Below are 15,256 nucleotides of genomic sequence, written 5' to 3' on the forward strand. Positions count from 1 at the left end.
AAGTCAGCTAAGGCTTTGTGACGCCACCTGTGGTATTCAGCCAGGGAGACCGACGCTGCTTGGGGTCCACTTGTGTGATGTGATGGCAGCTAGATGGTATACCTTCTCACAGGTGAAGTATGTCCTCAGGGCTTCCCGATAATGTAGATGGCGATGGTGTGAGGTGCAGTCAATAACGAGGACACAAGGTTGCAGTCTCTTTACCTCTTTACTGAAGGCTTCAGGATCCTCAATCCAGAGCACTGTCAACCGGGCAGTCTGAGACCTGCCGGTCCGAAGGCACATCCAGAGTTCCCTTTGCAGGTGGAAATCGTGGCCTACCACTAGCGCCTGTGTGTTGTATTGCTTCCCTGCTGAGCATTCGGGATAGTCTTCACAACTTCTGTTCTCGTTCTTTCTAGTTCTTTCTCGTTCTTTCTATTCTTCGTCCCCCAGGTTTGTTATGGCTAGGATGCACCTATTTGACGGGTAGGCTCGGAGCTGTTCTGGGACCCTAGAGACGCCCCTCTCCACGGTTGCCCCCTATGTCTGCTTAGGTGATGTAAGGTAAACAGCCAACCTATAATTAACTGTCCTGCGGTATTTGAAGTAAGGCATAAAGTCAGTTACTTCCTCGGTGTTCCGGTCACCGGCTACGCGCCTCAGTAGGATGTTGCCGTTCTTGGGGCATGACTCCTACTGGCTCTCCTTTGTGCTTTGATCTTGTTTCTCACTATCCACAATATCCATTGCTTCGTGTCCTTTCTTTAGATGCCGCCGTAAGGTAGTGCAGGCGCGGCTCTGTAACGATCTGTCCTTGTCGCTAGGTGCCTGCCAGGTTCCCATGCCTGACAGGGACCCCCCTGAATCTTCCCCGCAACACCCCCTGCCACGGGATGTTGCCTGGACAAAACCCAGTCAGCTTCTAACTAACTTCCTATCCAGCCCTTAGTTTTACCAGTGTGAGGAGTGGCCTAATAAATAAAACCTTTTGCTCCCACTAGTGGCCGGAGTGTGAAATGTAATGTGTGCTGGTGATACCTGGTCAGATGAACTCCTTTAGTGCCATCAGACGTACCATCACTCCCCTTAGCGGCAGAGCAACATTACTGCAATGACCAGGTCTCTGGGGCGCTGCACTCCCACCCCGTTTAAATCCAGTACTCCTGGACTGGGAAGAAGAACAACAATACATGTTAGCAAAAGACATGCAAATTTTTGAAATGCAAGGAACAAGTAAATACAACAATGCTTCCCTTTATGGGAGGTGAGAACACTTGAACGTTACAAATGAAAACAAGTTAAATATTTTAAATAACACTCTGACTATAAATAACTTCTGGTACCCTGCCGGGTATTCTACTAAGTGCAAATGCTGAACAATAATTTATCTTCTCCTTTAAGGGCGTATAGGCTGAAACCACCAAAGGCTTACTATAAAATACTATAAGGCAACTTAACTTTTTCTTTACTTTCTGACTTCACAAATGCAGGACCGCCTAGCTCCTTGTCTGGGCATTCTGCCATCTGTTCTTCTGTCAGCACAACTAACTATCTTTCTATGGTTCTCAGGAGGACTCTCTAACCCCTACGGGTTCACTGTGTTGAAATTCGGCTTCCAACTTTTCCTGTCCTCAATCTCTAGTAACAGTATTAACATTTCCTAAATCTCAACATTATTTAAATTTTAACTTTCTTAAGGCTGGTTTCACATTTGCGTTTTTTTGGGTGCGTTTTTGCGGTAAAAAATGCAAAAAAACGCATGGTGAAAAAACGCATGTAAACGCATGCAAACGCTGCGTTTTTTGACGCATGCGTTTTTGCATGTGGTGTAAAAAACGCTGCGTTTTACCGCGTTTACATGCGTTTTTTCATGCGTTTGCGTTTTTTAAACGCATGCTGAGAAATGTGTGACAGCTGCCAATCATTAAAAAAAGTAAAAAAAACCCACTATAAACAGAAATAGTTAGGGTTAGGGGTAGGGGTAGGGTTAGGGGTAGGGATCCTAACCCTAACCCTACCCCTAACCCTAACCCTAACCCTACCCCTAACCCTAAGGGATCCTAACCCTAACCCTACCCCTAACCCTAACCCTACCCCTACCCCTAACCCTAAGGGATCCTAACCCTACCCCTAACCCTAACGCTAAGGGATCCTAACCCTACCCCTAACCCTAACCCTAACCCTACCCCTAACCCTAACCCTACCCCTAACCCTAACCCTACCCCTAACCCTAAGGGATCCTAACCCTACCCCTAACCCTAACCCTACCCCTACCCCTAACCCTAAGGGATCCTAACCCTAACCCTACCCCTAACCCTAACCCTACCCCTAACCATAAAAGGGTTAGGGGTAGGGTTAGGGGTAGGGTTAGGATCCCTTAGGGTTAGGGTTAGGGGTAGGGTTAGGGGTAGGGTTAGGATCCCTTAGGGTTAGGGGTAGGGGTAGGGTTAGGGTCCCTTTATCACCTTTACGTTTGGTGGTGGCATATTAGTGTGTTTTCAGGGTTTTTAATAAAAAAACGCATGCACCAAAAAACGCATGCGTCCCCATTGACTCCAATGCATTTTTTGACCCAAAAAGAACGCATGAAAACGCATGCGGTTTTTTTTGGTCCAAAAAACGCTTCTAAAAATACTACAAGTAGCATTTTAGAAAAAAAACGCATGCAGTGAAAAAACGCATGCGTTGCAAAACGTTACCAAACGCATACACAAAAAAACGCATGCGTTTTCAATGTTAAATATAGGGGGGAAAAACGCATGCGTTTTTTTGAAAAAAAAACGCTGCAGACAAAAACGCAAGTTTGAAACCAGCCTAAGGCAACACTATACTTTAGTGCAACACGTGAACATTTCCTTTAAGAGGGAACTAAGTCTCTTTGAGGTTGTGCAGATTCTCTCTATCTGCAAGTCCTTTGGAAAGCAAGACCTATGCTGTATTCAGAAACAGTCTCTTCGCAAAGTCTTCTTTCTTTTGTAAAACCAGTAGAGGGCACCTTTAAGAAGGTGCGAACTATTTACAAAACAGTTTGTGAACCATTCACCGTCCGCAGTCTTTTAAACAGTGATAACTTGTACAAAGTAGAAAAATGTAAAACAATAGGGATCCCTTTATGAAATAACCCTAGACGGTTTTAGCAGCAAAAGAGCAGGAAACAGTTAACTATTTACAGTGGTCGGGCTTCCGAGGTTTATTACTGCGAAGGTTGCGGTCTTACCTCGCAGACCACCCTTCTCAGCCGAGAACGGGTGGGACCCACAGTCACATGATGGGCCTGGTCGGTCTGGTGGTCAGTAGCGGGGTCCTCGCTCTCCAAAGTCTCAGCTGCGACCTGAAAGGCTGTGCACCGCTGGATGCCCCTGGCCATCCAGCCGGTCCCCCGCGGCCATCGGGTGTAAGTCACAGCATCCCCAGATTCCAGGTCACAATCCTCATCAGCCTTCCCATAACATGGACTTTTAGGGGCTCCCCGATCTCTTGGATAACTCCCCTTCCCTCCTTGGCGTTGAAGAGGGTCACCACCCCCCACTTTGATGGTGGGACCTCCACTTCCCCCGTGAGGTCAACCATGGCTGCAGGTCGGGGGTGCTTCCTCCAGGCTGCCACCAGGCGCCGCTGATGCTCTGTTACCGGCAGGATCCTCAGGTCCGGCTCCTGCAGTGCACGATTCCCCGGCTGGGTTCGGGGGTCTGCCGTGGTCGGAGCGGGTAGAGGAGGGGACACGGGAGAGAGGCGGATCTCCGTCGGGTGACCCAACCGGGAACTCACGCGAGCGTGGGCCTCTCGGTAGCGCGCCAGCTGCCGGGCTTCGGCTGCGGCCACCCAGCCATCAGGCATCTGTCCGCTGAATTTCCCCTCAGGTAGCTCCGCGACGGTCAGTCTCTGCAGCGGCCGTGATTCCGGGATCGCTGCGGGTGACGCAGCCCTGCGCTGGGCCGGGACGTCTCCATGCGGTGTCCTAGAAGTCGCCATCTTTGTCCCCTCCTCTGGATCTTCTTTGCGGGCTCTTTTTCGGGGGCGGACCCGTCTCCATGGTCTCCACACTCCATAGAGGAAGAGAAGGCGGACCTCAGCGGCTGACGGACATGCCCTCAGAATACAGCAATACTTAGACTGGGCGGCTATTATCTTTTGCGCTCTTCGCTTACGCACACCCACTCAACGCCTTTCCTCTTCTCTTGCGCTCCTCGTGGCGCTGCAATGGCAGCAGTTTTGGCGGGAATCTTGCGGCAAATAGCAATACACAGTCCTTGCAATAAATCACAGTTCAAACACGTTTCAATCACAGTTCCAAGGCACACATGACCTGATTCTTCAGGCTTAAGTACGATCCTGTTCGTGACGCCAAGTGTTGTGAATTCTGTTGTCGGGCTCCCTCCTGTGGTCATGAATGGTACTTCGGCTGGTTCTGTCCATGGACTTCCTCTGGTGGGTGTTTCTGAGTTTCACAGGTGACGAGGTTAATTCGTTAGCTGCTGCTCTATTTAACTCCACTTAGATCTTTGCTCCATGCCACCTGTCAATGTTCCAGTATTGGTCTGTTCACTCCTGGATCGTTCTTGTGACCTGTTCTTGTGGTTTGCTATTTTTCTGTCCAGCTTGCTATTTAATTTGTTGTCTTGCTTGCTGGAAGCTCTGGGACGCAGAGGGAGCGCCACCACACCGTGAGTCAGTGCGGAGGGTCTTTTTGCGCCCTCTGCGTGGTCTTTTTGTAGGTTTTTGTGTTGACCGCAAAGTAACCTTTCCTATCCTCGGTCTGTTCAGTAAGTCGGGCCTCACTTTGCTAAATCTATTTCATCTCTGTGTTTGTATTTTCATCTTTACTCACAGTCATTATATGTGGGGGGCTGTCTTTTCCTTTGGGGAATTTCTCTGAGGCAAGGTAGGCTTTATTTTTCTATCTTCAGGGCTAGCTAGTTTCTTAGGCTGTGCCGAGTTGCATAGGGAGCGTTAGGCGCAATCCACGGCTATTTCTAGTGTGTTTGATAGGCTTAGGGATTGCGGTCAGCAGAGTTCCCACATCCCAGAGCTTGTCCTTATTATCAGTAACTATCCGGTCATTCCATGTGCTCTTAACCACCAGGTCCATTATTGTCCTGACCACCAGGTCATAACAGTACAGGTGGCCCAAAGTACTAATGCATCTCAATAGAGGGATAAGAGAAGTTCTGAGACCATTTTTTTTTCTTTGCAGTGTGTTTTGTCTCTATTTTCCCCTTTACCTCTGGGTGGTTCAGGACACTGGTGTAAACATGGACATTCAAGGTCTGTCCTCTTGGATGGATAATCTCACTACAAGGATACAAAACATTCAAGATTTTGTGGTTCAGAATCCGATGTCAGAGCCTAGGATTCCAATTCCTGATTTGTTTTTTGGTGATAGATCTAAGTTCTTGAATTTCAAAAATAATTGTAAATTGTTTCTTGCCATGAAACCTCGCTCCTCAGGTGACCCTGTTCAACAAGTAAAGATCATTATTTCTTTGTTACGTGGTGACCCTCAAGACTGGGCATTTTACCTTGCGCCAGGAGATCCGGCATTGCGTGATGTTGATGCGTTTTTCCTGGCGCTTGGATTGCTTTATGACGAACCTAATTCAGTGGATCAGGCAGAGAAAATCTTGCTGGCTCTGTGTCAGGGTCAGGATGAAGCGGAGATATATTGTCAGAAGTTTAGAAAGTGGTCTGTGCTCACTCAGTGGAATGAATGTGCCCTGGCAGCAATCTTCAGAAAGGGTCTCTCTGAAGCCCTTAAGGATGTCATGGTGGGGTTTCCCATGCCTGCTGGTCTGAATGAGTCTATGTCCTTGGCCATTCAGATCGATCGACGCTTGCGTGAGCGTAAAGCTGTGCACCATTTGGCGGTACTATCTGAGCATGGGCCTGAGCCTATGCAATGTGATAGGACTTTGACCAGAGCTGAATGGCAAGAACACAGACATCGGAATGGGCTATGTTTTTACTGTGGTGATTCCACTCATGCTATCTCCGATTGTTCTAAGCGCACTAAGCGGTTCACTAGGTCTGCCACCATTGGTACGGTACAGTCTAAATTTCTATTGTCCATTACTCTGATTTGTTCTTTGTCATCCTATTCTGTTATGGCATTTGTGGATTCAGGCGCTGCCCTGAATTTGATGGACTTGGAGTATGCTAGGCGCTGTGGTTTTTTCTTGGAGCCCTTGCAGTATCCTATTCCAATTGAGAGGAATTGATGCTACGCCTTTGGCCAAGAATAAGCCTCAGTATTATACCCAATTGACCATGTGCATGGCTCTTGCACATCGGGAGGATATCCGCTTTCTGGTGTTGCATAATCTGCATGATGTGGTCGTTTTGGGGTTGCCATGGCTACAGGTTCATAATCCAGTATTGGACTGGAAATCTATGTCTGCGTCCAGCTGGGGTTGCCAGGGGGTACATGGTGATGTTCCATTTTTGTCTATTTCGTCTTCCACTCCTTCTGAAGTTCCAGAGTTTTTGTCGGATTATCGGGATGTATTTGATGAGCCCAAAGCCAGTGCCCTACCTCCTCATAGGGATTGCGATTGTGCAATTAATTTGATTCCTGGTAGTAAGTTTCCTAAGGGCCGATTGTTCAATTTATCTGTGCCAGAACACGCCGCTATGCGGAGTTATATAAAGGAATCCTTGGAGAAAGGCCATATTCGCCCGTCGTCATCACCGTTAGGAGCAGGGTTCTTTTTTGTGGCCAAGAAGGATGGTTCTTTGAGACCTTGTATTGATTACCGCCTTCTTAATAAAATTACAGTCAAATTTCAGTATCCTTTGCCGTTGCTGTCTGATTTGTTTGCTCGTATTAAAGGGGCTAGTTGGTTCACCAAGATAGATCTTCGAGGGGCGTATAATCTTGTGCGTATTAAACAAGGCGATGAATTGAAAACAGCATTTAATACGCCCGAGGGCCATTTTGAGTACCTGGTTATGCCATTCGAGCTTTCCAATGCTCCATCAGTATTTCAGTCCTTTATGCATGACATCTTCCGAGAGTACCTGGATAAATTCCTGATTGTGTATTTGGATGATATTTTGGTCTTTTCGGATGATTGGGAGTCTCATGTGAAGCAGGTCAGAATGGTGTTCCAGGTCCTTCGTGCGAATTCCTTGTTTGTGAAGGGGTCAAAGTGTCTCTTTGGAGTTCAGAAGGTTTCATTTTTGGGGTTCATTTTTTCCCCTTCTACTATCGAGATGGACCCTGTTAAAGTCCAGGCCATTTACGATTGGACTCAGCCGACATCTGTGAAGAGCCTGCAAAAGTTCCTGGGCTTTGCTAATTTTTATCGGCGCTTCATCGCTAATTTTTCTAATGTTGCTAAACCGTTGACTGATTTGACCAAGAAGGGTGCTGATGTGGTCAATTGGTCTTCTGCGGCTGTAGAGGCTTTTCAGGAGTTGAAGCGTCGTTTTTCTTCGGCCCCTGTGTTGTGCCAGCCAGATGTTTCGCTTCCGTTTCAGGTTGAGGTTGATGCTTCTGAGATTGGAGCAGGGGCTGTTTTGTCGCAAAGAAGTTCTGAGGGCTCGGTGATGAAGCCATGTGCTTTCTTTTCTAGAAAGTTTTCAGCTGCTGAGCGTAACTATGATGTTGGTAATTGTGAATTGTTGGCCATGAAGTGGGCATTCGAGGAGTGGCGTCATTGGCTGGAAGGAGCCAAGCATCGCGTGGTGGTCTTGACAGATCACAAGAATTTGACTTATCTTGAGTCTGCCAAACGGTTGAATCCGAGACAGGCTCGATGGTCATTATTTTTCTCCCGTTTTGATTTTGTGGTTTCGTACCTTCCGGGCTCTAAGAATGTGAAGGCTGATGCCCTGTCAAGGAGTTTTGTGCCTGACTCTCCGGGTGTTCCTGAGCCGGCGGGTATTCTCAAAGAGGGGGTAATTTTGTCTGCCGTTTCCCCTGATTTGCGGCGGGTGCTGCAAAAATTTCAGGCTGATAGACCTGACCGTTGCCCAGCGGAGAAACTGTTTGTCCCTGATAGATGGACTAGTAGAGTTATCTCTGAGATTCATTGTTCAGTGTTGGCTGGGCATCCTGGAATCTTTGGTACCAGAGATTTGGTGGCTAGATCCTTCTGGTGGCCGTCTTTGTCGCGGGATGTGCGTTCTTTTGTGCAGTCCTGTGGGACTTGTGCTCGGGCTAAGCCCTGCTGTTCTCGTGCCAGTGGGTTGCTTTTGCCCTTGCCGGTCCCGAAGAGGCCCTGGACACATATTTCTATGGATTTTATTTCGGATCTCCCCGTCTCTCAAAAGATGTCGGTCATTTGGGTGGTTTGTGATCGCTTTTCTAAGATGGTCCATTTGGTACCTTTGTCTAAATTGCCTTCCTCCTCTGATTTGGTGCCATTATTTTTCCAGCATGTGGTTCGTTTACATGGTATCCCAGAGAACATCGTTTCTGACAGAGGTTCCCAGTTTGTTTCAAGGTTTTGGCGATCCTTTTGTGCTAGGATGGGCATTGATTTGTCTTTTTCCTCGGCTTTCCATCCTCAGACAAATGGCCAAACCGAACGAACTAATCAAACTTTGGAAACATATCTGAGATGCTTTGTTTCTGCTGATCAGGATGATTGGGTGTCCTTTTTGCCGTTGGCTGAGTTCGCCCTTAATAATTGGGCCAGCTTGGCTACTTTGGTTTCGCCGTTTTTCTGCAATTCTGGTTTCCATCCTCATTTCTCTTCAGGGCAGGTTGAGTCTTCAGACTGTCCTGGTGTAGATACTGTGGTGGATAGGTTGCAGCAGATTTGGACTCATGTGGTGGACAATTTGACATTGTCCCAGGAGAAGGCTCAACGTTTCGCTAACGTGTTGGGGATTTGGTTTGGTTGTCGTCTCGTTATGTTCCTATGAAGGTTTCCTCTCCTAAGTTTAAGCCTCGTTTCATTGGTCCGTATAAGATTTCTGAGGTTATCAATCCTGTGTCATTACGTTTGGCCATTCCTGCTTCTTTTGCCATCCATAATGTGTTCCATAGGTCGTTATTGCGGAGATACGTGGCGCCTGTGGTTCCATCCGTTGATCCTCCTGCCCTGGTGTTAGTTGAGGGGGAGTTGAAGTATGTGGTGGAGAAGATTTTGGATTCTCGTGTTTCGAGACGGAAACTCCAGTACCTGGTCAAGTGGAAGGGTTATGGTCAGGAAGATAATTCCTGGGTTTTTGCCTCTGATGTTCATGCTGCCGATCTGGTTCGTGCCTTTCATTTGGCTCATCCTGGTCGGCCTGGGGGCTCTGGTGAGGGTTCGGTGACCCCTCCTCAAGGGGGGGGACTGTTGTGAATTCTGTTGTCGGGCTCCCTCCTGTGGTCATGAATGGTACTTCGGCTGGTTCTGTCCATGGACTTCCTCTGGTGGGTGTTTCTGAGTTTCACAGGTGACAAGGTTAATTCGTTAGCTGCTGCTCTATTTAACTCCACTTAGATCTTTGCTCCATGCCACCTGTCAATGTTCCAGTATTGGTCTGTTCACTCCTGGATCGTTCTTGTGACCTGTCTTCCCATCAGAAGCTAAGTTCCAGCTTGTATTTCTTTGGTTTGCTATTTTTCTGTCCAGCTTGCTATTTAATTTGTTGTCTTGCTTGCTGGAAGCTCTGGGACGCAGAGGGAGCGCCTCCGCACCGTGAGTCGGTGCGGAGGGTCTTTTTGCGCCCTCTGCGTGGTCTTTTTGTAGGTTTTTGTGCTGACCGCAAAGTAACCTTTCCTATCCTCGGTCTGTTCAGTAAGTCGGGCCTCACTTTGCTAAATCTATTTCATCTCTGTGTTTGTATTTTCATCTTTACTCACAGTCATTATATGTGGGGGGCTGCCTTTTCCTTTGGGGAATTCCTCTGAGGCAAGGTAGGCTTTATTTTTCTATCTTCAGGGCTAGCTAGTTTCTTAGGCTGTGCCGAGTTGCATAGGGAGCGTTAGGCGCAATCCACGGCTATTTCTAGTGTGTTTGATAGGTTTAGGGATTGCGGTCAGCAGAGTTCCCACGTCCCAGAGCTCGTCCTTATTATCAGTAACTATCAGGTCATTCCGTGTGCTCTTAACCACCAGGTCCATTATTGTCCTGACCACCAGGTCATAACAGCCAAGTCGGAGTGCCCCCAGACACAGGGCCACAGGTTACTCGGTACCGGTCCTCTCTGTCTCAGTTCTGGGGTTGCACGGTGGCTGGACCCGGTCCGTGACCCTGCTAAGGGGAGTCCAATAAAAGGGATGATGAAAGTCAGCTAAGGCTTCTTGACGCCACCTGTGGTATTCGGCCAGGGAGACCGGCACTGCTTGGGGACCACTGGGGTGATGTGATGGCAGCTAGATGGTATACCTTCCCACAGGTGAAGTATGTCCCCAGGGCTTCCCGATAATGTAGATGGTGATGGTGTGAGGTGCAGTCAATAACGAGGACACAAGGTTGCAGTCTCTTTACCTCTTTACCGAAGGCTTCAGGATCCTCAATCCAGAGCACTGTCAACCGGGCTGTCTGAGACCGGCCAGTCCGAAGGCACATCCAGAGTTCCCTGTGCAGGTGGAAATCGTGGCCTACCACTAGCGCCTGTGTGTTGTAGTGCTTCCATGCTGAGCATTCGGGATAGTCCTCACAACTTCTGTTCTCGTTCTTTCTAGTTCTTTCTTGTTCTTTCTATTCTTCGTCCCCCAGGTTTGTTATGGCTAGGACGCATCTGTTTGACGGGTAGGCTCGGAGCTATTCTGGGACCCTAGAGACGCCCCTCTCCACGGTTGCCCCCTATGTCTGCTTAGGTGATGTAAGGTAAACAGCCAACCTATAATTAACTGTCCTGCGGTATTTGAAGTAAGGCATAAAATCAGTTACTTCCTCAGTGTTCCGGTCACCGGCTACGCGCCTCAGTAGGATGTTGCCGTTCTCGGGGCACGACTCCTACTGGCTCTCCTTTGTGCTTTGATCTCGTTTCTCACTGTCCACAATATCCTTCGCTTCGTGTCCTTTCTTTAGATGCCGCCGCAAGATAGTGCATGCGCGGCTCTGTAACGATCTGTCCTTGTTGCTAGGTGCCTGCCAGGTTCCCATGCCTGACAGGGGCCCCCCTGAATCTTCCCCGCAACACCCCCTGCCACGGGATGTTGCCTGGACAAAACCCAGTCAGCTTCTAACTAACTTCCTATCCAGCTCCTAGTTTTACCAGTGTGAGGAGTGGCCTAATAAATAAAACCTTTTGCTCCCACTAGTGGCCGGAGTGTGAAGTGTAATGTGTGCTGGTGATACCTGGTCAGATGAACTCCTTTAGTGCCATCAGATGTACCATCACTCCCCTTAGCGGCAGAGCGACATTACTGCAACGACCAGGTCTCTGGGGCGCTGCATAAATACAACCGAAATGCTTTTGTGTGATGTGCAACATGTTAGCATTTGGGGCCCCATTTTTAACTTTGCCTTAAAGCGGCCCTGCCAACAAGTGTACAAAGATATTATACAGTCACCATGTGACAAGTGGGCCTGTGTAACTTCAAATGCCAGGGCTGAATTTTAGTCCCAGTCCGGCCCTGGGTACCTTAGTGGTATTGCCTTCCTCTCGGGGGGTAATGCCATGCCTGAAGACAGGAGGATTCCTTTTTGACAGGTAATCAGCACATACAACACCGTTCTGACTCCAGGCCTGAAGGGGGAGCTCTACACCTGACTTCAGGGGAGCTGCTCTCTCTGGTTGGGAGGAGGAGTCAGTTACTAGGCAGTTGCTAGGCAGACAAGCAGACAGTTGACAGTTGGTAGCTGACAGTGAAGGAGAAAAGGAGGAGAGATTAGGAGCTAAGAGGAGGCCTGCGACTGGACCTCTCTAAGCTGAGCGCAGTAGCCGGGTACCGAGAGCCCGAGGTCGTGAGGAACTACAGGTCCCACGGCAGAGCCGGAGGGCAGGAAACTGAAAGGGACTTGCACACTTAATACCTGAGGTACAGCAGCAGAGTCCGGAGTCACCGGGGACAGAGACCCCAAAGAAATGGCTCAAATTGCCTACTGTGCAGATACTGTCCCTGGACAGGTGCCGCACCCCCACGTAAGGGCAATGGGGTACTCGGTACCAGGTCCTTCAGTTCCCTCAGCTGGGATGTCACGGTGGCCCGACCCGGACCGTGGCCCTATGAGGGGCGCCCAAATAAAAGGGTAAAGTTTGTAGCTAACGGTAGTGTTCATGACGCCACCTGTGGTATTCGGTCAGGGTGACCGACGCTGCTTAGGGGTCCGCTGGGGTGATGGAATGGCAGCTAGATGGTATACCTTCCCACAGGTGAAGTATATCCCCAGGGCTTCCCAGAAGTGTAGATGTTGATGGTGGATGGTGCAAGGCGCGGCGAATAACGAGGACACAAGGGGTGCAGTCTCTTTACCTTTACTGATGGCTTCAGCATCCACAGTCCAGCGTGCCGGATGACAGGGTAGGCAGAGTCTGGCCGGTCTGATGGCAATTCCCATTATCACCTTATCCCCTTATCCAGGTGGAAATCAGTAGCCTTTCCCTTGCGCACAGTAATGTAGTAGGTCTTTACTTGCATTAGCTACCATAAGGTCCTCACTCTTGTTACTCTTCTCTCTCTGTCCCCCAGATGGATAAGACAAACCCGTATGACGGTGGTGGCCTGAGGCTATTTTATAGGGACCCTAGCGTCGCCCCTCCTCCGCATTGCCACCTTGTCTGCTTAGGTTCTTTGGTTGGACAGCCAACTTCGAATCGACTCTCCTGCCGGTCTCTGAAGTAAAGCGTAGAGTCTATTACTTCCTCGGTGTTCCGGCCACCGGATCTGCGCTCAGTGGGAGGCAGCCTGCTTCTAGCTGGTCTCCCACTGGTTTTGTACTCCTGTTGCTATGACTTCTGTGCTCACTCACTACGGCACACTTCCTTTCTTGTCCTTTCTGAGGAGGCTGCCGCATGGGTTGCAGGCGCAGCTCCGTGTCCTTCTTTCCCTTCCCTGGGCCGAGCCCAGTCTGCTCCTCTCCTACTGACTATCTCCTTCTCCCTCCAGTCAGCTTCTCCTCCAACTCCGACTCTAACTGCTCTCACTTCCTAACCAACCCCCAGTTTTACCCAAGTGTGAGGAGTGGCCTAATAGATAGAACCTTTTGCTCCCCCTGGTGTGTGAAGTGTATGTGGCTGTGATACCTGGCAGGGTGAACTCCTGTGGTGCCATCAGACGTAACATCGCTCCCCCTGGTGGAAGAACGACATTACTGCAATGACCAGAACTCTGGGGCGCTGCACAGGGAAGAAAAAGGACCTTGTTAGAGAGCTACAGGCAGCAAGGGACCACAGACCAGCGCATAGTGGAAGACTCCTAAACTGACCTGTCAAGGGGATTTCCACCTGTCTTCAGGCTGCCTGGACTCCATCTTTACCTGTTGCCGGTACCCTGGACTGAGGCTGTTTAACACCATTAAACCAGGTAAAGACTGCAACCCTGTGTCCTCCATTTTTTCGCCGGCATTCATCATCCCTGCCAAACACTCCGGGAATTTCTCAACAGTGGTTAAGCAAGGGCTCAATATATCAAAATCGGCAAACAATCCTCATTATACAGTTGTTAAATGGGAACAATATTCACTATTCCCCTAAAATATCATACTGTGTGCATAGAGAGAGAAGATAAAAGAGCGAACAATCTCACCTGATTCCTGTAGACAGTCACCAGGAGGTGAAAAAAGCTCCTTCAATCAAAATGTTAAGGAGTCCTGGTTCAATACCTTGTCAAGTCCCTGATCAGATAGATTGACCCCGGTACCCCTGTCTCTACAACATCTCCGTTGAGGGGTGTTTTGCCCTAACTTTCCTGATGATATTGTGCCATATACCCTGATGAAGAACTGCTTCTGGAAGCACGCAGGGACAGTCCAGGGCTGTATGGGCAGCTGTGGGCTGCCCTTGTAAGGGCAGGAGTCTGGGGTACCAGGGTCAGTCTGTCTGTTTAGTTTTATCTTTGCTTTGTATGCTATATACATTGGCTTATGAATAGCAACAAAATGGCTGAAGTCAATTATCTATTTTCAAAGCTACTAAAAAACACACACTGTTACAGAAAAATTATTTATTTGGCCTATAAATGGCAATGAGACGGCTCATGCCTATTTTTTTTAATTAGACTCATAGAAAACACACACAGGTTCAGAAAATGTATTTCTTTGGCCTAGAAATGGCAACAAGATGGCTGATGCCAATTATTTATTTCACAGACTACTAAAAACACATGGCGTCTAAAAGGAACAATACTCCCACAGGCAGGGGTCAAGAGTACACACAACGACTTAAAGGCACAGTACTCCCATTGACGGGTGTGCAAAGTACACACCCTAAATCTGCAGGATATCAATTGTTTTCTGCTGATTTTCACCCCACCCCGCACCCTTTACCAACCATTGGAGAGAATGTATAGAAAAGTCTAACAAAATTCGCAAAGGATTTGTTTAGGGTATGTGCACAAGTTGCGGATTCGCAGCTGTTTTCCCTGAGTTTACAGTACCATGTAAACCTATGGAAAACAAAATCCGTAGTGCACATGCTGCGGAAAAAAACATGCGGAAACGTAGCGTTGTTTATTCCGCAGCATGTCAATTCTTTGTGCGGATTCCGCAGCAGTTTACACCTGCTCCATAATAGGAATCCGCAGGTGTAAAACCGCAGGTGGGATCAGCAACAAAAACTGCAGTAAGGGTATGTGCACACGTTGCGGACTCTCTGCGGATCCGCAGCGTTTTTTGAGGTGCAAAAACGCTGCAGATCCACAATTGATTTTACAGTACAATGTTAATCAATGAGAAAAAAAAATGCGGAAAATCCGCTGCAGAAACGCTGCGGTTTAAAAGAAGTAGCATGCCACTTCTTTTTTTGTGAATCTGCAGCGTTTTTGTACCCATTCCATTATAGAAAACCGCAGGGGTAAAAAACGCATCAAATCCGCAAGAAAACCGCAGCAAAAACGCACAAAAAACGCTGCGGAACCACACAAAAAACGCGACAAATCCCCAGGTGCGTTTTCTGCCAGAAGAGGCAGAATCCGCACCAGAAATTCCTAAGCTTAATCCGCAACGTGTGCACATAGCCTAAATCCGCGGTAAATCCATGGTAATTCCGCAGTGCGTTTTACCTGTGGATTTACCAAAATCAGTCCGGAAAAATCCGCAGGACTTTCTGCAACATGTGCACGTAGCCTTAATCCAACTCTACTTTGACAAAAAAATAGTAAAATCTATGGATTTTGTAAATGGAATGTCATATTTCTCTATTCGTTTTGTAACGTAGTTGTGAACAAAAAATA

The sequence above is a fragment of the Ranitomeya imitator genome, chromosome 10 (assembly GCF_032444005.1).
Source record: "Ranitomeya imitator isolate aRanImi1 chromosome 10, aRanImi1.pri, whole genome shotgun sequence".
Taxonomy (NCBI): domain Eukaryota; kingdom Metazoa; phylum Chordata; class Amphibia; order Anura; family Dendrobatidae; genus Ranitomeya; species Ranitomeya imitator.